This window comes from Falco cherrug, chromosome 3 (assembly GCF_023634085.1).
Source record: "Falco cherrug isolate bFalChe1 chromosome 3, bFalChe1.pri, whole genome shotgun sequence".
Taxonomy (NCBI): Eukaryota; Metazoa; Chordata; class Aves; order Falconiformes; family Falconidae; genus Falco; species Falco cherrug.
The window spans coordinates 100,965,326-100,991,320 of NC_073699.1; the positions used below are offsets into that span (position 1 = coordinate 100,965,326).

At 45.1% G+C, this 25,995-nt stretch overlaps 1 long non-coding RNA gene across 1 annotated transcript; it reads left to right on the forward strand.

Annotated features, from left to right (window-relative positions):
- The first annotated feature begins 19,060 nt into the window (after window positions 1-19,060).
- LOC129735655 (uncharacterized) lies at window positions 19,061-23,358 on the forward strand. Its single transcript, XR_008731449.1, has 3 exons — window positions 19,061-19,370; window positions 19,569-19,710; window positions 21,293-23,358. It is a non-coding gene; the product is annotated as an uncharacterized LOC129735655 (long non-coding RNA).
- Window positions 23,359-25,995: the final 2,637 nt, after the last annotated feature.

The following is a 25,995-nucleotide window of genomic DNA, read 5'->3' on the forward strand; positions in this document are numbered from 1 at the left end:
GCGTCTCTCACAACCACATGCTAATTGCTGAATAGGAGGGGGGGGGGTGGGGGGGATCTTATTAGTATTACACGCGATCGCTTTTCTTGACCATGGCTTTTGCCCACATTTTTCATGTGGTATGACCAAGACCAGTGATGCTAGAAAGCATTTCTAACTCAGGCACGAGGAATTATTCACATAAGGCACCGAACTCGCCGTGGCTTCCCCTGCGAGAGCTACTGCAGCAGCAGTGCAGGGTCTCTCTGCTGGTACTGGCTCGCTGCAGTCTTTGTGCATGAGTGTACATTACAAACAAATTAGTAAGACAATGACATCCAATACCCAAGAACTAAAGAAAATCATGGCGAATCAATCAGATCCTACAGCAGGCATGTAGATTGGCTGTAAAAACATTTAACGGGAGATGGATTCTTCCTGTGCTGTCAAAGTTAAAGGTACCAAAAGGAAGCACACACTAAGGCATTTTTGTTCCACTGTGATATTGATCCAGTGCCAGACGTAGTGAAACACAATGGGCACACAGTCAGCCTTGGTAAATTAGGTAAATTAGAGATCATTTGATGGTATTCTATTGTTGCTATTGTAATCACAGTAATTTTCACTGGTAATGGTGCTTCGTGATGAAGTGCAGTTCTCACAGGATAATTGTGAAAGGTATCGAAAGATTCAGGGTGTAGCATCTGGTTTTAAAAGCTCTTCAGATTCAAATTGGCATTTTACTTTATCTTGAAAATTTATTAGAGATTCAGATCATGCCGGTTTAAATGGAAAGGTGAAAGCAGGGTAATTTCAATCTATGAATTATTCAGATTCAGACTGGTGAAATTGCCATCCATGAACTGATTCTCTGACAGTCTCTTTTGCAGAGCTTCCATTATGCTTGTCATTTTTATTTCTTTATCTACAATCTCTTTCTCAGTTACTGAGCTTGTCCCTTAGGGCTGTGCTTCACAAACCAAGTATTTCAAATTGGCAATAACCTAAATGCGTTGCTGTCTCAGATCGCAGTCTCCACAGGCTGTCTTTTCCAAATCATTAAAAACCACATCCACGATGGTGTCTGCTCGATTAGATGAATTAAAAAAAAAAAAGGAGCAAAGAGAAGAGAGACCACAGCATCATATCGAAGAAGAGTTATGTTCCTGTAACAGTCCAGCAAAGAAAGTGATGCTTTGTGCTTGTTCCTTTGTTGTCAGTGTAACCCCTTCTAGTTGCATAGCATCACGCAGCAAGAAACAACTGTTAAAGCAGGCTGACTTCGTGCCCTGATTTCCAGCAGGAGCAGATAAGGACTGTGATATAGGCAGGCTAATCCACGCAAATACACACTCAGAGACCAAGCACAATTAATAGCTTCTTACAGGCAAGAAAAATAGAAGCAGTAGTAGTTGTAGTTGTAGTAATTGTAGTATTAGAAGAAGGAGAAGCGACTGGATAACCGAAAGGGTTTCATTCTCTCAGCCTCCATACAGATTGCAGTCCCAGAGACTCTCCACTTGATGGCTGGTTGTGTCATTGCTAGTCGACTGCTGCCCTGTATCCAGAAGGACTGGGATTGATTTAGGTCAGAGAGTCTGGTTTCCTGTTTGAGCTTTGCTCTAACTGATGTAAGAAATTGCGGCCATCTGTATTGCCAATCTATATGACCCTGGGACGCTGGCACCGCTTCGGCAATGGAGTGCCTGCAAAGGCCCCAGTCGGACAAACAGTGACAAGTGCCATCTCCTTTGTCCTATTGCTGCAGGTATATCGCCACATGAAAAAAAAAAAAAAACCCTCTTAGTACACAAAGTGGGAAACAGGCGTTCTTCCTCAGAGGCAATTTGGGTACAGAGCTCCGAGCAGTCCCTGCTCAGCTGAAAGCGCTGCCAGGCTGAAGCCAACACATCCAGGCTGCATGTCTGTTCCTACGCTACCATCAGGAAAATTTCCCTCATATGAAAAAGGCAAGAATAAAAAAAATCTATGCTGCTTTGTGCCTGGTTCTATGCGTCTGCTTTGCCGCACTGCGACTAGAAAACTGCAGCAGTAAGAGCTCTGGCAGTTGCGATAATGTAGAAAGCAGCAGCTCTGTGACACAGCAGTCAGCTGACTCGCAGTGTTATCATTCAATGTCCTCTATAGAATAAGGCCAGTTTCTAAGGTAGCACCAGGAGGATGACCTTGCATACAAAAATTGGGCTAGAAGGAGTGACGAGCCTTGTGTATACCTGCAAGCATTTTGGGGGTGATGTATAGCATTATCGTGGGGAGCATGAAGGTCTTTAATGGTCCCTTTCCCCTTCCTTCTTTCCTTCTTCTTTGCAAAACAGAACTTGTCCTTTATGGAGCAGTTTTCCTTCTATCGTGCAATAGTTGATGTGGTCATGTACAGCTGATGGCTGTTACCATTAATAACAGTGGTTAGGTAAACTATTTTTCACTATTTTTAAAATATTGCTTGTAAATCACCTCTCTACAAACAAACCTGGTGGGTTTATACTAATCCCCCCCTCCCCATGGCTCTGGACATGCTCCAGAAAGGAGAAAGTAGTGGGATGAACACCTCTGAAAGGCAAGTCCTAATCAGCGGGAGCACGTTGCTGAGTTCTCGCTGAGGCATCTAACCACCCAGACTGATTTGCACGGTGCTCTGTAGCTCCCAGCTAAATTCACTGGGAACATTTGGTGGCTGAAGCATCTGGGAAGTTAGAGGGAAGAACTTTAAAGTTACAGCTGGCAAATACGGGAACTGTTTGAAGCTCGGAGTCAATACCCCACCAGGGACTTCGGAAGTTCCCTTGGGAAACGTCACTCTGAAAAACTTCACCCTGTGTCTACCTACCTAAATTATACCTAAAGCTAGAGCAGCTCCATCAGAAATTCCCATAAATTAGCTTGCCAGTCACTCGCTGAAAGAATTTGTATTATATTGCATTACCCTTGGCCTAAGACAGATCAGCTTCCACCCATCCCAGTGGACATGCCGTGCTTGCTCGGTCCAGAACTCATCTGGCTCTCACAGTTGCTCCCATAGACCGTACATTTCAGCAAGACACATCATAAGTTCATTGTCAAGTCCTCAGAAAGTCTTAGCATGAAATGTAGCAACAGTCAGCATACCAAGCTGGTGTTCCCTGAAATAACTCTACTTGCACTACATTACATCAGCATTAAAGTGGATGCGATACAGAGGTCTGTCGTAAAGCAGCAATTTGCACTGAAACCCAAACAAACTGGAAGAAAACCATAAAAATGGTAAAAGCTGCACTGTGTCTTTAAGGTGCAGTGCTCTTAGACAACACAAAGAGCAGAACACCCATGCAAAGGCTCTATGTCCAGTGCTGTGTTGCTTCAGGGGGAGAAATGTCTGTTGGTGCGTGGCTGGTTAATGGATGAGTAATGCAGCCGCAGTCCTGTCTCTTCCTTAATCATTTTTTATTAAATGCCCCAAAGGCCACTATTCCTGCAGTCGGCAAAATCAGGACAGACGTCTGGCGGGGAGATGCCTGCGCCCTCCTCCTCCTCCCCCTTACAGCCAACCGACCACGCTCCTCCATTACCGGGGCTGTGCCTCCGCAGCCCTGTACGCTTGATATTCAAGAATAATATCTTTTCACTTGCTGTTCTGGGATCTCTGCTAGAAGCCAGGAAGAACCATGAAGTCTAGGCAAACTCCAGGAAGCCAAGGACGCCACTTTCCCTGCCTTAAAGGATTTGCTTGGGTGACTATTGCTGCTCGACTCTGCTAACCAACTCTTCTGCTGAGCTCATCTCCATGGCCTCACCTTCTGGCTTCAAGATAAGCGGTTCCTCAAGCAGTGGTCTTCCAAGCAGCAGCTCTTCCTAAGGGAAAGGTGGACTGTAGATGACAGAAGATGTACTCCCGCCACCCCTTGCAGCCGTGGGAGGGGAGAGGTAGGAGGGAGCACTGCCCCTGCCACCAGCTCTGTGGAGCCAGCCACAGCTGCCACAGCCACCAACTGGAAGTTTCTCCATGGTGTTTTGCCTGCAGTCCTGTTGGCTCTTTGGGAACAGGCAGAGGCATCTTATTCCCCCAAAGCCCTGCCAGGCTGGAGCATAGATCTTGCAACCTTTTCTGGGGAAAGGGGGAGGGAAGGCAGATGGCCCTGGTGGCACCCGGGGTCCGTGATGTGACACGCAGGATGGGGCACATCCACCGACAGCAGCCTGGGAGCTCTCCTGAAGCCTCCAGTAGGGTTTGCTTCCAAGATGGACTTTTCACTGTAGTTTTCTGGTGTTGATGAAAGCTAATGCAATTTCCTGAAACACGTGCAGAGCTCCTTTTGTAGTCGTTAAGCACAGATCTCCCCCCATGAACAAGATCCTAATTTGGTTTTCTTGAAGTCTGTTGCAGAAGGTTCAAAGTTGGGTGTTTTGGTTAGTTCTTGGCTATGTATCTGCGTGCGTGTGTGCGCTGTACTACACCGTGTTGTATTGCGTTACGTTTAGGGTAAGAAATCACACTTGGACAAATTTGGGAAAAGTGACGGAAACATTGAAACTTTTACCTCTTTTACCACTTCATAATTCTGGGAACAGGACAGATTAAAATTTTGCCTCTTTTCTCGCCTTTTCTTTTTTACTGAAATGAAAATTGCATCCAAGCCCATAAACTAGATGCCAAGTTTTAGCTGAACACAATTAGAAACAGCTTAAATATTAAACTGAAGGCTGCAGGGCCAATGACATTAAAGGGACTTGCTCTCACAGGCTCTTAACTGTAGCGCTGCTGACAGGGTGCTGTCGTAGAGCTGAATTTTGAAGGCATCGCCAAATATATCCCACATATTATGTTAAATTACAAATCAAAACATTTTACAAGTCCTTTGGATGTTGTGTTCCCCCTTCCTAAACATGTGCAACACCATGTTCATTCAGCTGAGGTCATTTTAAAATCTCAGGGCATTGCTGCAAATTAATAAGGCTGGTTTACCTTCTGTGCTTTTTCTCTCTTTATGTTGGTTGTAGTTTTTAGTCAATGCATGTACTGAAATGTTATTTTTTTTAAACCAGCTAATATTTATTTCAAATGGACTTTTTTGGGTTTTTTTCGTTTTACTTGTCAGATTTCAGTAAATCCAATTGCTTTGATTTTAATGATACATTTGTGTAACCAAGTAACAGGGAATACCTTATCCACAGGTTTTTCCTGTCCATTATTAGTTGACCTAGTTTTTTATTCCTTCCCCATGTACCAACCTTGGGCCTTCAGGTATTTAAAATAATATACACATAGTGTATAAGATCTTCCTGACAGCTGGTTCTCTTAAGATTTCAGTGAAGTAGCATGTTGACCACCCCTCCCTGCTCCCTGTATCTTCCATAAGCTTCGTGTAAGTCAAGGCTACCGGGAGAAAAGAAAATCCCAAACTCTTACTTTTCTTCAACAGAATTTACCAGGGAACTGACTTTTCTAAAAACCTGAAAACGTTTTCAGAATTGCTCCCTAAATACACATAAAAAATGGCTTTATCAAGTGGGACTCAGACTTGAGAGAGAGAATTAAACTTTTACAAGCTGCCCTCGGAAGACTAACAGGGGCTAATTAAAAATATCACTCTTGTCACAGAAGTGAAAGAGAATCCTGTGTGTTTCCCAATCCTGCTTCTGCAAATCCTTCCTGCTGAAACAGCTGAATCAGAACAAATTGCTTGTGTGCGAGTCACTTCAGCCATATGGTGAAAGAAAAAAAGAGCCGTTTGCCTCCTCAGCTATGTAGTAAATAGGAACTACCTCCATGTGGGTTTACACATTTATAGCTAACGTGGAGACCTAAATGTGAAATCAGGGAAATGAAGTGAATTTGTGAGTTTCCCTCTGGGACTTAGGGCTTATAACCTATTAAAAAGATGATATTCAACCAGGTACAGATAAAGTATAGAAATACAGAGATATATATTGCAATGCTGATTATTCTGCTCTGAATAACCCTTTCCATTCACGTGATTAAAATGCAAACAGAACTATCTGTGAAAACCAGAACAAAATGGCGATGTGCATCAACCCCCAACAAGAACGTGGAAATTTTTTGATCCAAAGCATGAGAGAATCGCTGCATGAGGTGGGTGAATAGGATGCGACAGGGATGTCAGTAAAGGACAGGCACAACAGAGACATCTTGTTGTCTGTGGCACATCCTTGGTGTCAGTCACTAATGATCTCCTTGACATGTTGAGTACATAGCTCAGAACAGATCAGCTTTACTCCTTTTTTCCATGTTATTAATGGAAGTCAGCTCAAACTTTCTGCAACAGGAACCAGGGCTTGTGCAGAGGGGCGGCTGCCTGTCTTGAGGGAGATTATAATTACGTGTTTGACCTTATTTGGATGTGGCATTTGATAAATCTGGGATAATTAATCATGGAATAATCTACAAGATTATCCATTTGGGGCCTCTGTCTTTTCAGCTTTTGTTTGTGCCTCAGTTGGTATTCCTTATTGCTGAGAAAGACTGCAGTGGTGCCAGGGCTGAATGAAACAATCCTAGAGAAATAAAAAGCAAAAAAATATGGCATAAAGTAGGGGAACCTCTATAAAAGGACAAAACTGAATGCACATATTGACCAAATGCAGCAATCTGCAAATAAAAAGCCATCAACCTGCTACAGCCCACCCAGAAGCCTGAAATCCTCCCAAACTTTCAAGACCTTAATTGTCTAATAAAAACAATTCATACTTGTATCCAGAACCCCAAGCTCTCATCAGTTTTTACGTGGCTGTGTATTTTTGTGTGTTTGACATGTAACAATTTTATTTAAAATTGCCGTGCTCCCAATAAAGGCAGTTTTAACGATCACTATTGCTTGCAATTAGAAAATAAATCAATTTGTTCATTTAAACCATTAAAATGCACCCTGCTAAAAATAAAAATTGGAATTAAAAATTGCAAATAGAAACAAGCATGCAGGGAAGTGCTAAAGTGAACGCAATCAGTTCCAGATTTAAAACAGCCTCCCCACACTCAAACCCCCTGTTTCCACTACTGGGTGGTCACGGACTCATGGCTGTTACTAGTTGTTTTCTTTAGAGTCTTTCCAGGCTTCTATTTTCACTCACTTAAAAATGGGAAGAAACAGAGGTATTGACTTAATTTTCTACACACTCTGCACTAAATTTCAAAATCTATCCCTAAGGAAGCAGGCTCCTGAAATGGTGGTGGACTGTTCCTAATCAGTGGAGCAGTGGGAGTCTGGAAGAGGCTTGCAGTCAGGAGAATTTGGGCTAAAAAATCCTATTATCCCTCAGGATGGCGCTTGCTGGGTTTATAGAGGGCAGTGTATGACGTACGGGCTGTCATGGGCAAAGGCTAGGCTCCCGGGCATCAGCAAGTGATGCAGCTGAGAGCTAAAGCAAAACACTTGATGCCAAGCACCTGGTATTGTCCCTGTATAAATTTCTGGGGCTCTACTTGGTACTAACACTGGTCTGGCCCCACAGGAGCAGATTCGGAGCACGTCTTCCAGGTCAAAATCCTGAAAAGGTCAAAATCCTCCTAATCCAAAAAGGAGGCCAGCGTGCTGCTGCAAAGGGGCTGCGCGATGTGAACGTCAGCAGTGCAAAGGGGAACGACTGAAAGATGTGCTTCAAAGTACTCTCTTGGTCCAAGCTGAAGTGATGGTACAGCCACAGATCAAAAGACTCTCTTCCCATTTTACGGTCAGTAGTAAAACCCAGCTATGTCAATGAAATAGCCACAGGGGACCTGCCATTCTGGCCTCTACTCCCATGCCAGCCCTCATCCACAGTGTGTCCACCATCAGGCTCTGTGTGATATAAAACTGCTTAATACTGTATCCAATACCCCCAAAAAATACCAGCATCTGGGGTTTTGTGAAAAATGAGGAAAAAAAAAAATCTGTGTAGGAATATTTGGATAACATTACATGGGCTGGTGTAACGTCACTACATAATCAATTAACACAGTTACTTAAATATTTTTCCGTTCCCATTCACTTATTAAATAAGCACTTAAAAAGCCGTTGTATTTCCTGATTTAACTTGCATATTTCTTACCTTTCCCCTCGCAGTGCCACAAGTCTGGCAGCCACATGGCTGATTTCACCTTCCCATTCTCAGGCACAACTGTGCCGTGCTCTGGGCTCTCCTCCCTGCAGGGGCAAGAGCTCGGCTGCGTGTCCCACCCATCCAGGTGCGTTCCTTGGGCAAGTCCCAGCCTGAACTTCTCCTGTGTGTATGCGGTGCAAGGCTCAGGGTCGAAATACCCTGCCTTGCAGAGCATCAGAAGAAGCATCTAGCTGCAGGCTGACAAGGAGCTAACCCACATCTCCTCTGAGGAAAAGACCAAAAGGTCAAAAGAAGATGGTTCTGAGTGCCCGGCTTGGCTGCAGGTAAACCCATTAGAGCCTCTGCACAGTCCCTCTCTCTGGGCACAGAGTTGCCCCTACCCTGGATGTCAGTTCAGCTTTCCTAACACTAAAATATGTATTTTTAATGAGCTTCAGCAAGCTTTCTCTGCAAATAATCTTTCTGACATTCTAGAATAAGTAGGGCAATAAATCACAGTGTAATGCAGGTTTCACGTTTGGTCCGCTGGGAGCTGTGAAGCTGTGGCAACGCAGTCACTTAGTTAGAATTAACCAAATCATCAGTTTGTTCGCCAGCTTAATGGAAACCATTTTACATGCAGATTTGTAACTTGCTTTACTGTTGAACTGTAAGAGCACTTGCACTTGTATACCACTGTTATACCACATACAGTGGAGTTCACTCCTCTGAAGCTGTGAAGTTACTTGTAGAATAAAGTATTCTTACTCAGAATTAATAAGATGATTAAAACTGGTTTCAACATAGCTGCTGCTGATAGCAACAACTAGGACTGAGTTTCTAAATGGCCTGTGCTTAAGAGAAGATGGTGTGCGTAAACTCCTGTGTGAAGAAAGAAACGTTTCTTTTGTGCAAGTAGACCAGAAGGTAGCATCTAGAGAACCACCTTCCCTACCTGCACGTGGATTTTTGGCAAGCCCCTCCCGTGCACGGTTCACGGGTAACAGTGCACACATACAGGCGTGCTCAGACCTGAGTGCCCGGCACGTGGCAGGCAGAGAAGGACCGTATACCCAGTGACCTTCACTCTCCTTTTCATCCTTCACCCAGGAACCTTCCACGTTTTTTGGTGGGGGTAAACCACACTTGCACTTCATGCTAAGACCTGAACACAAGCAGGCAAACTTGCTGCTCTCCACCTAGGACAAGCAAGCTGCCGATTGCTAGCGCTAGGGGGATGCATCTGTGGAAATACCACCCCAGACTTACCCCATTTCTCAGGCTCTGTTTTTCATCAGCATCTGCTCTTGGGAAGCAGGAGACCATGCCTGATGGACTCTCAGCCACTCAGAGGAACTCCAACGCAATTATATTAAGTACACAGCAAGCACACATCACTTAGCAGATGTGCATTTCAGTCCACAGCTCTTTCCCGAGCCATGTGAAAGCACTTCACAGTCACACACACCTTACGGACTTTTTTGCTTTAAAATTTCAACATAATCCTATTTGATGAATTCTCTATTTTTATATGGCCCTGGAAAAGTCCTTGTTTCTCCTGCTAATATTTCTTATTTCTCTGAAGTAGCTTGATACAGCTCAATCAAAAAGAAAATAGAATTTCGATCTCTTTTTTTGAGGGAAATAAAAATGTACCATTCTGTTTTGGAACCTAAAAAGCATGGTAGTGGTTATCTTGTCCCACTGACTCACCAGGGCTGGGATTTTATGTGCAGCGTTTCCTTTGCTCTAAAGTCTGAGGCTGGGAACTGTGTTTCTGTGTGTCTTTGACCCAACACAAAATGCAGTGTATCTCTGATCTTATCAGAAACTATAAAGTTCTGTTATGCTAAACAACATAATGAATGATTTTTTAGAAAATCAGCAAATGAAGCTCAACCAGTTCTTCTAGTTGAGCTATTAGATGCAATTAACATTCATCTTGAATTTATCCCCTTTTCCTTTCTGGGATAGTTGAAATACTGAACTAAATGGCTTCAAAAGTAACAGAAGCCTCGATTCACGAGGTTTTTCAAAACCATCTTTTTAACATGTTTAAACATATGCTTTAAGTATATCTTAAAACACTTTTCTGCAAAGAGGTTTCTCTGATCTCTGTTAACCGTTTTCCAGAAAGTTCATTCATGTTGCTCCATCTCATCATTCATCAATGACATGAGCTTTTATCTGCTATCAAAGAACTAATTCCCCGATGACTGAAACACAACCGGTACCACTGCAGCCCCAGCCCCACGCGGGCTGGCACATCCACATGGACCGGGGATCCGGTGAGGCAGACGCTGCTGGTGCAAGGCTGTGAACATCTGAAATGGAAGGGGATGGTTTTGTTCCAGTTTGATGTTCTTAGCTCCATGGACCTTGAGCAAGCTTTTTGGTGGGTGAGTTTGCTGTTTGGTTGATATTTATTTAGTGCTAAGTTTAAGCAACTGAATGTGTCGAATTAGTGACTGAAATTCTACATTTGAAATATAATGTGTATCTATGAAAGTATAAATATAATGGTGCATATTTACCATATTATGAAATTAATCCTAATTCATATAAAAATGTGATACCAATGCTTCTGTATGGTATTATGAAATTAATCTTAATCTGTGTAAAAATAAGTTATTCCAAGAGTTATTAATTAACACTCTCTTCCTACTGTGCGATACTGTTGTTCTTAATTACCTTGTTACAAAACTTAAAACGACTGAGGCTGAAATGCTTCATGGCACACATCTACCCAAGGCTGGCATTTTATTGAAATGTTTTGGTTAAGTCCATTTTCATACCGTGACCAAGGAAGAATGCGTCTTGTCCCCATTAGCTCAAAGCATCAAGCTTTACAGGCAGCTGTGTTAGGAAGCTGAAGCATGGAGCGGAAATCCGATAGCCCAAATAACTGTATCTCTGTGAAAATTTGCCATGATGGGACCAAATTATGAATTTCTGAAATATCGAAGTTCCCATGTGTTTGGGGTTTAAGGTCTGGCAATCAAATGTTTCAGAAAATTAGAAGCTGCCTGTCAGGCTGTGCTTCTTCCACCTCCGGAGTGACTGGCGGTGTTTCATGCCCGCGCAGCCTTGGCTCCGTGGCTGGCAGGGCACGACGTGCCAAGGAAGCGCCACCCAGCCTGAGGCTGCAGCGTTCCCCCGTGCTCACGCTTCTTACCACAGAAGGCTGCTGCAGTGCCACCAACAGTGCCACGCTCTTTGGCAAGAGAAAATCTTTTTTCTTATCTATTTAAAATGTATATTTTCAGTAAATATGTGTGAAAAGTGTTTTTACAGAATGCCAGGCTTAAGGTTAAAATTAAAGAAATGCTTTACAAACATGGTCTAAAGACTGCTGGGCCACCTTTTTAAATTATCTTTTAAATGCTTTTTCCACATAATTTCATCATATAGAACTTTGGATTTAATAAGTACTTCTCAATTTGCTTATAGCAGTTTTATAGCCATTTAATCTTTTGATAACCCCATTCTTAGTTTAGCCCTTTTGGAGCTGTTTCCCTATTTCTAGTTGCTCTTTATTTTAATCAGGCAGAAGTCCAATCCCCTCTCCACTTCTAGTCTGCCAAAATAAAGACACCAATCCTTTTTAGCTTCCATCCATACATCAAGTTTCTCTACTCCCTTGAAGAGTAATGATTCTCTAAACCTACACTAGTCTGAATTAAGCTTTCCTGAAAATGGATAACTAGTATCCCAGGTTTATCACTAGTATCTTACCAGGGCTTTATATAACAGTTTCTGCCACCTCTGCTGAAAAAAAGCCTAAATTGATCTTAGAAGCATTATGATCATTATGATTTATGAAATGATTAAACTTATGACTTTCTGCGCCTGCAGCACTAGATGACAATCTTGCTGTGACAGACTGGTATGTCCTAGCTGCTCTATCTGCCTTGGTCGTTTATAGCCGCTGTGCATTTACCCCCCAGTAACGATGATTACTGGTAATCTGCACCGGCTCCGACTTGCCCTTTGCACTTCCTTATCCCATTTTCCTGCCCCGTTCACATAGTCAACCAGTTCTCCTTATATGTTCTCCCAATCCTCCTATTAGCACTGCCTCTCTGTGTTCTGAGCAGATTTCCTTAATGTGCTTCCAAAACATTAATGAAAACAGTAAATAAGAAGCAAGGCCAAGACCATCCTTATGCAACCTCCCGACGAGCTCCCCTCCAGCCCAGACCTTCCCCTTCCAGCAGCCCCCCGAGCTGATCTCCCTCACCCCGTGCCTCACCAACCTCACAAACGTTATAAAGTTCCCCATCTTCTCCAGCTTAATTAATAATCTCCTATGCGGCACTATATCAACACTTAACTGACTTCTACATAATTCTTTTTATTTTTCTAGAGTGTTTTTTATCTTATCTAATGCAGCTTTCAAGTTACACGGCTGCAATACACCTTTGCCCCATCTACCATTACTTCCATCTGTGCATTATGCTGGCTGAACTGATGAGGATCAAAGACATTTCATTTTACCGCTCTGATCCAATTTTCTTTGGAAAACTCTGTTATTACTAATAGTACCAAGGATACCAATGACATCACCCGTCCCTGCGGTGTGTCACGGGTTTAGACCTGCGGGTAGGTAAGTACCAAAACTGAAGGTCTTTCCCTGGCTCCAGTGGCTCATGTTGTCTTTCCCTGCCTGAGCTGATTTCCAGCAGAGGACTTTCGCTGGCAGTACGAGGTCTGAAGCCCAGAGCACAAACCGAAGAGCCCCTGCTGTGGGACGCCTGTGAGCTCTGACAGATTTTGCGGACCCGTGAGAGCCACATTTTCTCTCACATCTTCCCTTGCGCCACAAAAGATGCAGAGCCCAAGAGGCATGGTCTGTCCTGAAAAGGTTGTCCATGAATGGACAGGGAAGCTCCTGCATGCTTTAAACACCAGCACTCACATCCCTCATCTGAGGCTAACGAGTTCATGCCCATTTGCTTCGGAGGCAGCATTTCAGACTGGTAACAATCTCTTTAAGGCTGGAAATCTGGCTGTCTTTTAACAGATGAAGGAAGGAAAGATCTTTTTTTACCCCTCCTCATAAACCTCCACCTCAAGCCAAGAGACAGAAGATTACTTGGCAAATCTAAATGCTGTACTTCAACAAAACAGTCCTTAATAGAAACTAATATTCTGTGAGGGTAAAAAAAAAAATAATTCATTTGTGTTTGCTTGCTCTGAAGTCTGCCAGAACACATGTTTAGTAATGTATTCTGAGCTGGGTATGCTCACCTGTAGACTGTCAGGAATAATTACTACTTGGGTGCCTGAACTGTCATTATTAAAATAATTGCATGCTTAGTCACTGAAAAGCAAAATTAATTCAATTCCATTTCAAGTTCTAAACTGGCAAATTTGCGGAAAGCCCTCAGATTGGCTTGAGAAGATTACCGAATATAAGTAATGTAAGTTCTGAACTGATGATCTCCCAGGGCCAAAACACCCCTGGGTACCTACAGTAAAGGGGCAAAAGCCAAATGTCTCATGGCACAGGAAAGCAAAATGAGTTCAAGGCCACTGCTGCCACTGCAACGGGGTATGGGCTTTGGGGGCACGATATTAGGAGTCAGACCATGTGCTGCACCACAAAAGGTAAAAAAAAATAAATAAAAACACTGCGGAGAATACATCAGATTAGGCAGTCTTATGAAGCATTGCCTCACCTTAGAAAGTTGCCTACATTCAAGTAGTAAAATTGATGGAGACAAAGGGGGTGATAGGCACTCTGGTACCTATAAGCACTGTAGTGCTTAATGGTTTGTTCTACACGTGGAGCCAGCATGGGGACGCAAAGAGCAGCACCCTTCTCAACCTTGCACCCATTTCAGCTGTGTGCCCACCTGTGTGTCTAAGGAAAATTCTACAAACCCTGCACTGCCAAGACTAAATCTTCCATCTACTTTTTACTAAGTCTTCAGACCGCTGCAGACAAAAATAGTAATATAATAAGCAAGTGTGTAGAATCCTGGTGCCCGCAGACCCTTGATGGCACCTGAAGCTCATGTTTGCTTGGCAAAGCACCAAAAGGCTTTCACTGTCCTTGCTTAGGGAGAAAAAGGTTAAAAAAAAAGTTAAAACATGACCTGAGTGTTAAAGATGCTGAGGTGCATGCCTCGGGCAGCAAGCAGATGTCAACGAGAGCTGCGAGACCCCAACATCTTGCCCTGGCCCCCCGAGAAGAGGTGGATCTCCAGCAGTACCAGCCTGGCTGGGAGTCGTCGTGCTCCTGCACCCTTGAAATTGGTTTCCCTTTGGTGTGTGGCGATGGAAACCTCCAGTGCCCTGAGCTTCTCCCTGGGGCAGCGCTCCACGGATGGACCTGGGCACATAACAGCAGCATTTGCCTAACCATCATCCTGCCGCAGCACCAAAATGGGGCACCTTTCTTCTTTGCTTTGCTCAGCGTTAAAACCGTTACTAGCATCACCACTGCAATCGCATCGATGGGCTGGAGAGGTGGAGCCGGTGATAATTAAAGCATGTTCTAGCCCTCGCTGCTGGCAAGGGCAGGCCTCACTAAAGAGACAAATTCAGGCTTTCCCTCCAACCTTTCAGAGTTTTCTTCAAACTCTGTCAGGGCTACACTCACTTCCCCTCTTTTTAATGAATAAAACAGGGTGAAAGGCTGCAAAAGGTGCCTCCTTCAGAGCCCCAAGGGCAGGGCCATCAGAATGGTCTGCTGGGCCGTGGTGGGTTACTGGAGCCTCAATACACACACGCACACAGCAAAAAAAAAAAAAATGGACCTGTTAAAAATCACTGCTGTCACTAACACATTGCTATTGAAAGTTTATTTCAACTGTGTCTGCTCTCCTACAGGTCCCATGCAGAAAGGACCTGCAGAATAAATGTCTTGGAAAAAGCCGTGAGAAGAACTGCCACAGGAGCCACCCCTAACGCCACCCCCACAGAGCAGAAGGGTAAAGGCAGTTCTCATGGATGGGCTCGCCCTCGCTAGGCTGGGTGAGCAGCGGCCCCACAGTGGCACGTGGTGGCACATGGTGGCACATGGTGGCACATGGTGTCCCTGCGCAGGCATTTCTGAGCAGTGCCACTGCCACTGGCACCGAGCCCAGGCAGGACACCCAGGAGTCAAGCCCTGTGCTGGAGCCATGAGGCCAAACCCCCCCATCCCCACGCTGCAGTGCCAACGGTGAGCTCACGTGGTGCGACCTACGGAACGTTACAAGGGGTAGGCATGCATACATGCATTAGTATCTTCTGCTTTAGACTGGGATTAGCATGTGTAACCAAGCATCAACAGTCAATTATTCAAATAATCAATCTCTGAAAGTTCAGATTAAACAATTAAATCAGGTAGGGCAGTGGCTTCGTCTTCCGAGAACAAAAACTCCTTAAGCTGGAAGCTTAAAAATTGCTATAATGGCCTTATTTGCCTAACTGTAGACTCATACATTTTTACGATGTGTTAATCAATCTGGCTAATCCTGCCTCCAACCCCAGTGACAGGGTTACTGCTGTAGATATACCTGGGCAGATTTTAGCTTTACCTGGAGAAGTCTCCCCACCTGCAGTACCACGATGAGCAATAAGAAGAAGCATGAAGAGCAGAGCCTTCATGGAAGTCTGGCCCGTGGAGAAAAAAGGTCAGTTTGTGCAAAATCTTGGCATGCCTCCAGCTGTTATTTATCCCAGATTACAAAATGTTTTAAAGCCTTCATCTTCGATTCTTAGTCTGTGAAGAACTACTGATAGGCTTTTTAAACAAAGATCTTATTTTCAATGCTTTATACAGCAATGCAAATATAGGATTAAGTATCAGATCAACAGAAATGTGTTGAAAAGTGAAAATGTAATTGAGAATAAAAGTCAGAGGGAATTCCAATCCACCTCAAAACAATGTGTGCAGAAAAAGGGGCTAATCTGAATAGGCAAATTATTCCCTGCAATTATTTGTTCAGGTCCATTAAATTCATACATTTAACAGTTGCCAATTACTATACATATATGCTGCTCTGTGCCAACGATAAGACACTGCTAGTCATGCATTTTAAAACCATGATTGGGCTCAAAATCTGAGACTCTTTTCTCTTTCTCTTTTTTGTTAAACTCACATGTGCAACTTCATTACCTTAGAGAGTACCCGACTTACACTGATGTGTGCTAATAAATATACTCTTTACTATCAATACTCTTTTTGTTGGGAAGCAGATTTGAAGATACATGTAAGCAAAATATATATATAAGCATGTAAGTTATAGAGGAATTATTACTGTATCACTCTTCATCTAACACAAAGTGGTCTTGATGTAAATGAAAGCAAAAAAATGACACAATCAAGACCATCACTCCCTTGCAAAAATTGGAAAAGACCCATTGGTAAGGATTAAATACATTTATTTTAAACAGGCTCTTTAATTTTTGTCCCAGAATTCGGAGAGCTTTGAAGCTTACGTGGTTAGTTTACTGCTATGTATACATCTATACACCCTGGTGTCCACAGTGTGAACTGTAAAGCTAAGAAGATAATTTAATACTTTTTTCTTTATATTTTTTATGACCACTGTTTAACATTCAGCTTATATAGACTGTGCCTGATTATTTGGAAGGGCTGATAGCAACCAAGTCACTGCATGGCTTGATGGAACTGAACAGGCAAAACTGAGCCCTCACCAATGATAGATCACTCTTTAAAAAAACCTACAAATTTTTACTTGACAAATAACTTGTGTTCTACTGTAGATTAGAAACCCAGAGAGCAAACAGATGATTTTCAAGTTTCTAAATCCCCAGAAAAATAAATCGATCAAATGAAAACAAAATGGATTCCCTGAAAGATATTTTCATTTTCTTTCTAAGTAAGTGGCACAAACTAAATAACAAAAACGCCATGCACACAAAAATTAAATGTAAATTCAACAGCTAGGACAGTTTACAAATCACTTATGTAGCCCTGAAGCAGGATAAAAGGAAATAAATATACTTCATGCTTGGTAACCTATTAACTGACACCAACTGTTGCAGCTGCGAATAAAACAAATGCGTGATAAGATTAGATATGTTGATTGCACCTGGCCATCTGTAAATTGCTGCTTACCAGAAGAATCACATGCTTTCTGCTAGTCACTGTGATAAATACAGGGTAACTGGTGGTTTGGGTTTGGGTTTTGGTGGTTTTTTTTTTCCTTTAGTAAATAACAGAGGAAATAATAAGGGAAAACTTGTATGCGGCAGATTTGTTTTTCTAGTTTGTGCAATTTGCCCTGGCGTTTTCCTGCTTTGAAAGAGAGAAGGAGTAAGTCAAATAAATGAGACTGTATCTCACCAGTGTGGACTGGGCAAGCCATGGAACTGTGTTTGTTTCAGATGGAGAGAGGGAGGAAAAGCATGTGGGGGTGGAATTGCCTTCAGCACTGCAAAGGCCCTGCAAGACTTTTCTGTGGTTTTGAACAAGAATACAATATGAATAGAAGGTAAGATACCAACAGCTACAGCAGTCACTTCTTTCCCCTTGAGAGTCACCAGCAGCTCCTGAGTAACAGTGCCCTTTAGTTTTAGGCTAGAAAAACCACGCAATTAAGAGGAAGCTCATTGCACGTGTGGCGTTCAGACGCTGCTTCACCTACTCACTAGCGGGCATCATAACGCTGGGAAGCCAAGGGCGGCTGTAAAGAGTGGCGTGGGGCTGCCACCCAGACTGAGGCATGCAAAACTTCTGGCACCCCCCCAAAAAACAGCAGCTGCCCCCCTGGAGCTGCTGTCCCGCTCCCCACATCACTGCTGGGGCTGGCGTCTCCCCAGGGAGGGCAGCTGAGTGCCTGGCAGGGAGCAAACCTGTTCCAGCCCAGGGAGCACGCCGAGGGCTGGGAAGCACCCAGCAAGCTCCCACTCCTCTGTGCCACGCGGTGCCGTGAGCTGGTGGGCGACTGGCCGCTGGGTATGGGACAGGGGGTGCTGCTCCCCAAAGCAGCTGTCCTGCTTTAGCAGGGGAAGATGCAACTGAGCGCTGCTGCCAGAGAGGTGCCTGGAGGGCCACCAGCCCTGAGCAAGGCTTCCCAACGGACCACGTACGCGCAAGTCGACTTGAAAGATCAAAAACCAGAACAGTAAAGAATCTCTCTGGATATGGGAGGGTAATTTTTTTTTCTCCAGCTAGATACTATCCTCTGCTGTATTAACTAAACCTGAAAAACTGCTCTACCATATCGCTGCAAACGTACCTGTGCTATAATTTGTCCCTGTTACAAATGACAGTGTCAGCTATGCAAGTCACTCGTTTCAGTAATGGCATATCAGACGCAGCCAGTTTATGTATGCATGTGATATTACAGCCCTCATTAAACACCAGATTCCCCTGCTCCCATCAGCATGCGCTTAATATAGCGCTGTTGCCCTGCGTTCCAAGAGAAGAACAATTGCAGGCAAAAAAATTGTAAATACAGGCAAATGTCTGCTCTGAAGGCTCACCATGGCTGTGAGATAGGCAAGTGTCAAATATCCTTTCATGGCTGGATTTGCTTAGAAATCTGTGAACAATCCAAAGTGCAGACACCACTTCTGCTCCCCTAGTTTGCAATAATTTTGGCATCACATGTTGAGCTTTTCTGAGAAGCAGCTTCAAGCCTGTTTGACACCAGGATGTACAGCAGCATGCATTTTGAAACCTCGGTTACTGAATATAGATATGAAATCTATACAATTACAAAATACATTGGCATATTCTATGTAAGAACAGCAGAGCTTCTTCCATTTATAGCAGTAAAGATGGTATTAACCTATTTCTGGGATAAGAAATAGAAAAACAAAAATAGATTACTTGAGAAACTTTAAATGAGGGATGATTTTTATCTTCATCAGTAGCTGGGCAATTTATCTGCTTGCTTGCTCCATGTGATTCCGAAGATGAAATCGATAAACTTCCCATAGGTAAATTTTTGCAGGGTTGGACTGAACGCGAGTTGCACACTGGGTGAATGCTGTCTGAATTTCCTTTACATAACGACAAAAACAAACTAGTGCAGAAGTTATATTAGAGCTGAGGCTGAGAGCAGGGAAGCAGAAAATTCAAGATGTGAAAAAGATGTGGGCTGGTGAAGCTATGCAAGGGAGCCAAAAGCCTGCTGGCATCTGCCTTGAGGAGCCTTCGCCCCCAGAAGGAGCTGGGAGCAGAACTGGGCACAGTGGAGCAGCAGGACAAGAGCTGAAGAGCAAGGCAGGACACTGCTGCACCGCAGCCTGTTCCCCACTGCTGGATAAATACCTCGGAGAACTGGAGCCACCATCGAATCACTGCTGATGGGATGCATAAATCAAGGGTGAAAACCTAAAAGCACCTACTCTTGTTTCTGGTACCTCAGATGGCTCATTCACAGCTGGCTCAGGTAATTTTACACTACAGCACAGTCTGCAGTGTACATCTATCCTAAAAATCAAGTGTATCCAGTGTCTGTTTCTATAGGAACTTGATATTCTTCTGTCTTTTTTAGCTCTGTAGTCTAAATATTGTGTTTTCCCCAGCAGTCTCACTACTTGTTTCTGCCAGTGATTCCCACCCCACTGCCCCTCTTTTATATATACAGGGAGAAAAGGTCACACACGGAAGCCTTCAGTACAGTGCTTGTGCATCTGTGCATGCTCCTGTTAGCAACACGCTGTGGTGCCTCAGAGATGTTCCTTGGCAGCTGTACACCTCCTCCAGAACGGGCCTTGCTTACACACCAGGTAAAAGATGCGCAAGATACAGCCCTGTAGCCTGGTTACTTCCACCCCGCGTGAAACATCCAGTCTGGGGCACCGTGTCACCTCCGTGCCTCACCAGCAGCGGCACGAGGAGGCACTTTGTGTCACAGGGGTGAGAGCATGAGGAAAACCGTGAGATCTGCCCTGAGACAAAGTGAATGCCTCAAACCCCCGCACTGCCGGGGTACGCGTGGGCAGATGCTGTTTGTTCCAGCCCGCAGGGTAGAAGAGGCAGGGTGTGGGTATGTTGCAGCAATGCCCCCCCCGCCCCGCCGGCACCATTACCTTCAGAGTCCCCACAAAGAGCAGTTACGGGGACACACGCAGGGAGGATCTCAGGCTCCTGGTGCAAACAGGTGCAACAAAATCCGAGCAGATTTGGTCTAAGTGCCAACCTTCTGTGTTATCTGGGGGATACTTGGGCTGCAAGGCTGGTTTAAAGCATCTTATTTGGTATCTAAAGGTGCAACTTCATTAATAGCTCTGAGCAGACTATTAACTTGGGGAATTCATCCCACAGCCAGGCATTAAAACAAGGATTTCTTTCTTTTAATGAAACGGGAGTAAGAATAGACTAAATGGATGTGCATAGTCTTTCCTGGATCCAGGGCTATTTTCTGGTATATCGACAAGATTTACACCTCAGGTTTCAAAGGCAGTCCTGATAGATCAGACTAAGGGCTTTTCAGCAGGTTATCTTTCTGCAGAAGAGCTTGGATTAGCAGGGGTGCAATATTTTCCACATTTTTCAACTACCATATTTATAATCCTCAAAATGACTGTACAATAGCATCCTCTTGTACAGTATTCGATAAATCGGTAGTTGTACAAAGCAAAATTAAGCAGTTTGGGTTTTTTAAATAATTTCTGATACTTCGGTAAGACACCAGACCATGTGTATTGGTGAAACACATGAGCTGAGGATTCAAATTTTGGAATGATACATGGAAAATGCCTGATTCTTGTACTGAGAAACAGTGTATAATACTCTAGCTTCCTGAGGTTCCATACAGACAATTTGTTATTTCTGATGGCAATTAATCATACTTAAATACAGCCAGACCCTATGAAGGAATGCACATTCAGACCTCCTGCCTCACTTGAGCACACCTGCACATTGAGATCACTCCTACAAAAGCTTCTTGAGTGTGACAGCTAGATTGGGATTACATGGGGTAGTGTAGAACTTGACCACCTTTTTCTGACATTCTGTTCCAAAAGGTATAATTCTTAAAGAAATCAATCTTTTGAAAAGTTATTTATTTTTGAAGTAAATATTCATATTTAATATTATAATTAGTAACTCTATTCTGCACCAGCAGCATAAGCAAGGTAGGTGACAGAGATTGTAGAACAGACCCTGGCAGGTACAGAAGGGTATCATTTGAGCAACTTATTCAGAAAAGATAAAAAAATAATCTACTTACTAATTGTCACACCACCACCACCATTAAGAGCAATTATATGGAAGGAAACCAGGAAGAATGCCAGACTTGTATTTGTCCTGAGCACAAAAGGGAAAAAAATGGTAAAAATATCTACATTTTTCTCTCATTCATTTTAGATGAGAATGCATTTTGCCTCTTCTCACCAGAACCCGCTGTTGCATCAGAAACACCAAATCAGAAAAATTAAGTTAAACAAAATTTGTTTGGACAAAAATTAATCTGTTACATCTGAAGACCACAGGGCTGAACAAATGGGATGAATTTTAGAGTACAAAGGCAGTTTTTTGATAAAAAATACTAAACATCTGAAGTTGAAAGATCGGGAAATGACAGGCCACTCTTAGGCTCAATCTTAACGGAGCAAAGTTGCTGGGTTTAGTCACAGTTACTCCTATGACTCAGGAGATCCTAAAATTAAAGTCATTTAAAATAATCACAGTTATTACCTCTGACGTTCTGCTCTGAACAGTAAACAGTGTTATTTGATGACAGGCTCTTCTGGCGTCTCTGCAGAAAGCCCCCGGAAAACTTACACGCCAGCCCTGGGGGAGAGTTTTTTGGGGAACCCAAAGCCGGGTGCTGCTCTGGAGTTTGCCTCTGCCAGAGCTGTCTGAGGCTCCATGGACAACCCCAACCACCTGCAGGTTGCTGATGGAATTTTATTTACTTAGAATGGGATCCTGTGGATAAGCATCCGTGAATAACCCAGCATATACAAAAAACAAAGAGGCAGTGATCGCAACTAAATCAAGTGAAAGATATTTTTTCATTATTATTTAATTACTTTTAATATATCACTCAAGAAATGGTCTCACAAGAAGCAAGGTAGGAATGTGAAGACATAAATTTTAGAGGAAGCCTTTTCCCTGTGTGCGCAGAGATTACCTTACGCCTCCTTTCCAGGAGCACCTACTATAAGCAACATGCTACTTAACCAAGAAGTTCGCACACTGCATTAAGTAGCATGCAACATCCCACTACATGATCTTTAGAAACAGCCCAAATTTATTTCAAGGCGCAGCGGTTTTGTAGCTCCGTCTTATCAAGGATGCTGAAGTCTGGGTGACACCATGATGCTGTGGAAGCGGGCAGAAACACGGCGTCGTTCTTGGTATTACGTGGGCTTCTGCGGCACTGCCTTCCTGCAGCTGTTCGCTCGCGGGTAGAGATGGCAGGAAAAGATGAGCTGAACGTTACAAGAGGAGTAGCGATAAGCTTGTCGGAGAAGGCCGGGGAAGGGGGCGAGCAAGCAGATGGCTGGCAGGGAGTGTAAGGGGCAGAGCAGAGGAGCACCTTTCAAAAGCACGGTGGTCCCAGTGGTCTGGAGGAGTGGGGCACTCCTTCCTCCTTCCCTAATACTGCTGCTGGGAGGAAGGCTCAGCCCTTCCTCAGGGCCGGCTGCCCCAGCTGCTGCTCCCCACTCCGGCTCTGGCTCTCCTCCTGGGCTGCCCTTCCTGGGGTGGCCTTGGCACCGCAGCTGCAGCTCATGAATATGCAATCTGCTGCTACATATGCAACAGACCGGTAATTCCTCTTCAACCTTGTGGCTATGGTGCTTTTCACTTTGCAGAAAAAGCTCGCCAAAACAGCTTTAAAAAGGAGGTAAAAACTTTTCTTCTATGTGTGCTTTGTAACACTTACATAAGTGTTTACTATATCTTATAGGATTGGATAGGGGTTGCAATTCGCCTTTTATGTAGATGCAAACAACGTGTTTTCCAAGTTTTTTTGTTGTTTGGTTGGGGTTTTTTTCAGCAGAGCTTTTTGAACTTGTGTTATCCTTAGAGAACAAGTTTAAACTTAAAAAGTCACCAAAGTGGATAAAGGATAGAAGGTATTATCATATTTTCTTATTAAAAATCTCTGGAGAGGTGTTGCTGCCTTCCCAAACCAAACATTTCCATATAAGTGATTAATATCTGAATTAATATAAATATGTATACGCAAGTGGCTTCTTACCTACTTACTGTATTAAACGAGCTAGAGACGTCTTGGCATTCTCATAACATGAGCACTGGGTGTCTGTGTGAGGGCTCCTGTTCATGTAACGTGTCAGTGAACGTACAGTTTGGGAGGAAACGCTCCCGTGCAACTTGAGCGACAGATTCTCACTCCTGAGTAAATACCATCCCCTGTAAAACACCTCCTAGTAATAAAAGTTCTTCCCCACGAAGCTATCGGGGAGAGTTCAAAGTGTTTGTGAATCATGTCGAATAAAGGTTCCCTGTGCATGGGGGCGATGCCATCGTGCAGTGGGGTTTTCTTCTCGCCGACAGGCAGGGACCGGGGGTGGCCCGCGTTGCGCCTCAGCACGCACCTCCCAGCCCTGAGCACGCTCCTCTGTGATCGCCAAGACCCTGGCAAGCACCTCGCCAACTTTTTGTTGCCTTGCACCAAAGCGGGCAGCAGAAGGTGCTGGGGAAGGTGCTCCCTCCCACACCTCTGCCGTGGCCGTTTGCGCTGCCAGAAGGCCGAGGTGACCCCACGCACCCACCAAACGCGGCGCAGCTTGCCAAGGTAAAACACGCGTCAGAGTTGCATTTAGGGTGCAGAGGGAGAAACACTCAAGTAATACGGTGGGATGGGCTCTTTTTTTTTTTTGGGGGGGGGGGGTGGATTTCTTTTTTTTTGATGTGATAGGGGTTTTTAGGGGTTTTTTTTTCATTTTTTTGGTTTGTTTTAGGATTTTTTTTTTTTTTTTTGGCCAAAGGCGAATGAGGTGCCGCTGCTCGCAGCCCGCCGGCTGGGAGCCCGCCCCGCCCCCAGCCCCGCAGCGCTCCCTGCTCGGGTCGAGCCCCGCCGCTCCCGCACCGGCCAACGCGCCCCGCGGGGGCTCGGTTCCGCGTGTGCGCAGCCCCCGCCCCCCTGCCCCTCTGCGGGCGGTGCGCGGCAGCGGAGCGCCCCCCGCGGCAGGAGATGGGACCCCCCCCGGGCCCTCCGCGCCCGCGCAGTGCCTGCAGGATTGTCCCCACGCGTGTTCATCGCTGTGCGCGGAGGCGAAGTTCGCGGGGGGGGTGGGGTGGGGAGCGGCTCTGAGCAAGAGTGGGGGGTTACAGGGAGAGGGGGCGCTTGGTGAGCGGCGCGCCGCGGGTGCCCGCTCAGGTCACAGAGTGCTATTAACGTGCGTGTTAATTAACGGGCGGAGGGATGTGCCGGGGGCTGCCGGACAGCATCCCAGCATCCGGGGGGGGGAGGGGCACGGGGGCAGGCAGGTTTCCCTCCCGCAAAAGCTCAGTAGGAGCCGACTCCGAAGCGCTTCTCGCAACCCACAGAGCGTGGGGGTGTGGAAAAGAGCAACTGCCAGGGCTGCAGTTAAATAAGCCTGAGCGCTGGTAATCTTCGGCTTAAGGAGGGATGGCGGGGGGGAAGGAGATCTGCTGCGGTGCTAAATCTTGCTCTTAAGACAATTTTAAGCGATTTTAAGCGGTGGGGACTGCGGGCCGATGTCCATCTCAAACCTGCAACCAGTGCTTGCAGCATCGCTGCAGAGCCGTCCCGCAGCTTTGTCCCCACCAGCTCCCGTGCTCCACGGGCACGGCAAGCGCCGGGAGGGGTGCTGCTGGCCGTGCCCTGAAACCCTCGTGGGGAGGGCTCGTCGTCAGTCGCGACATGTTTCAGCAGCGTCCCAAGGGCAATGTGACGGGCACTGCCGCTCTGTGACGGCGAGCAGGCTGCATTTCAGATAGAAACTCGCAGCGCAGTGCTGCTCGGGGAAACGGGGGGGGGGGGTGGGGGGGTGGGGGGTGCGGCGGGGGAGGGAAATGGTAAGGATCGTGGCTAAAAAATAATAACTAACTAAATAAATAAATAGCCCGGGGCTCGCTAGCTCGGCGTGTTCCCACGCCTGGCAGCCGAGGCTCAGCGCTGCCACCTCGCGTCCCTCGCCGCCCCCCGGCCTCACCGAGCCTGCAGGAAACAAACTGAAGTTTCGAGGCGCCTTTTTTTTTTTTTTTTTTTTTTTTTTTAAGTTGTAAAACGCGGAGAAATCTTGCCAACGCTTTTAAAAGTGCGTTTGAGACGGAAGCTGAATGCTCACGCTTTACACCTAGGCTTAAAAATTCGGGGAGCTGGAAGGCACTTTCAGGCCAGCGCTGGAGGATTAGAGGTGGAAGCAATTAACTTCAAGGAAACAGCCAAGGAATTGTAGTAAAATGCTTTTATGGAGTTTCACATCGTGTTCTTACACTCGCTTTATGAAGCAGTTCTCATTTGCACTTTTGTAAAGTTTTCACTCGGGAGATAATAGTGCCGTGCCAGTCCCACTGCCACGCTTCCCCAACTGCCATCAAACCGACGGGATGGCTCTCGCCGGGGTAACACTTCACTCACCCACAGAGAATTTTTATTCGTGGCAGTTGAGACCTCGCACACGGTGGCACAACCTGGTGCAAAGCTTCTCTAAAGCTTTTTCTTGCCACCTCTCATCCTGTCATCTCGGTTTCTTCTGCTTTAACCTGTGCGTGTAGAAACGTGAGAAGACCGCTCTTGCTCTGCACTTCAAAGTGATATTGATACATCTGAATGGATATTTATATGTAAAATATGAGAGCTGGGGGTGGAAATCCTTTCAGATAGCACGCTAACAGGTGGAGCAGCCAGCAACTCCCGACTGCTCCCACTCCCAGGTTTTCACGCTGTTGCAAACGAATACCAAAGGTGTAAATAAAGCTGGTACCTACCCCTGACACCCAAACCGCTGTGAGCCTCTGTCTGTGCAGGTGTTGGTGGTTCTATGGTAGAACAGATTTGGGGCTGGGGGTGGGTGGGGGGGAGTAGCACAGCATGATTTACTCCTCCCACAGCGTGAAGGTGAGAAACC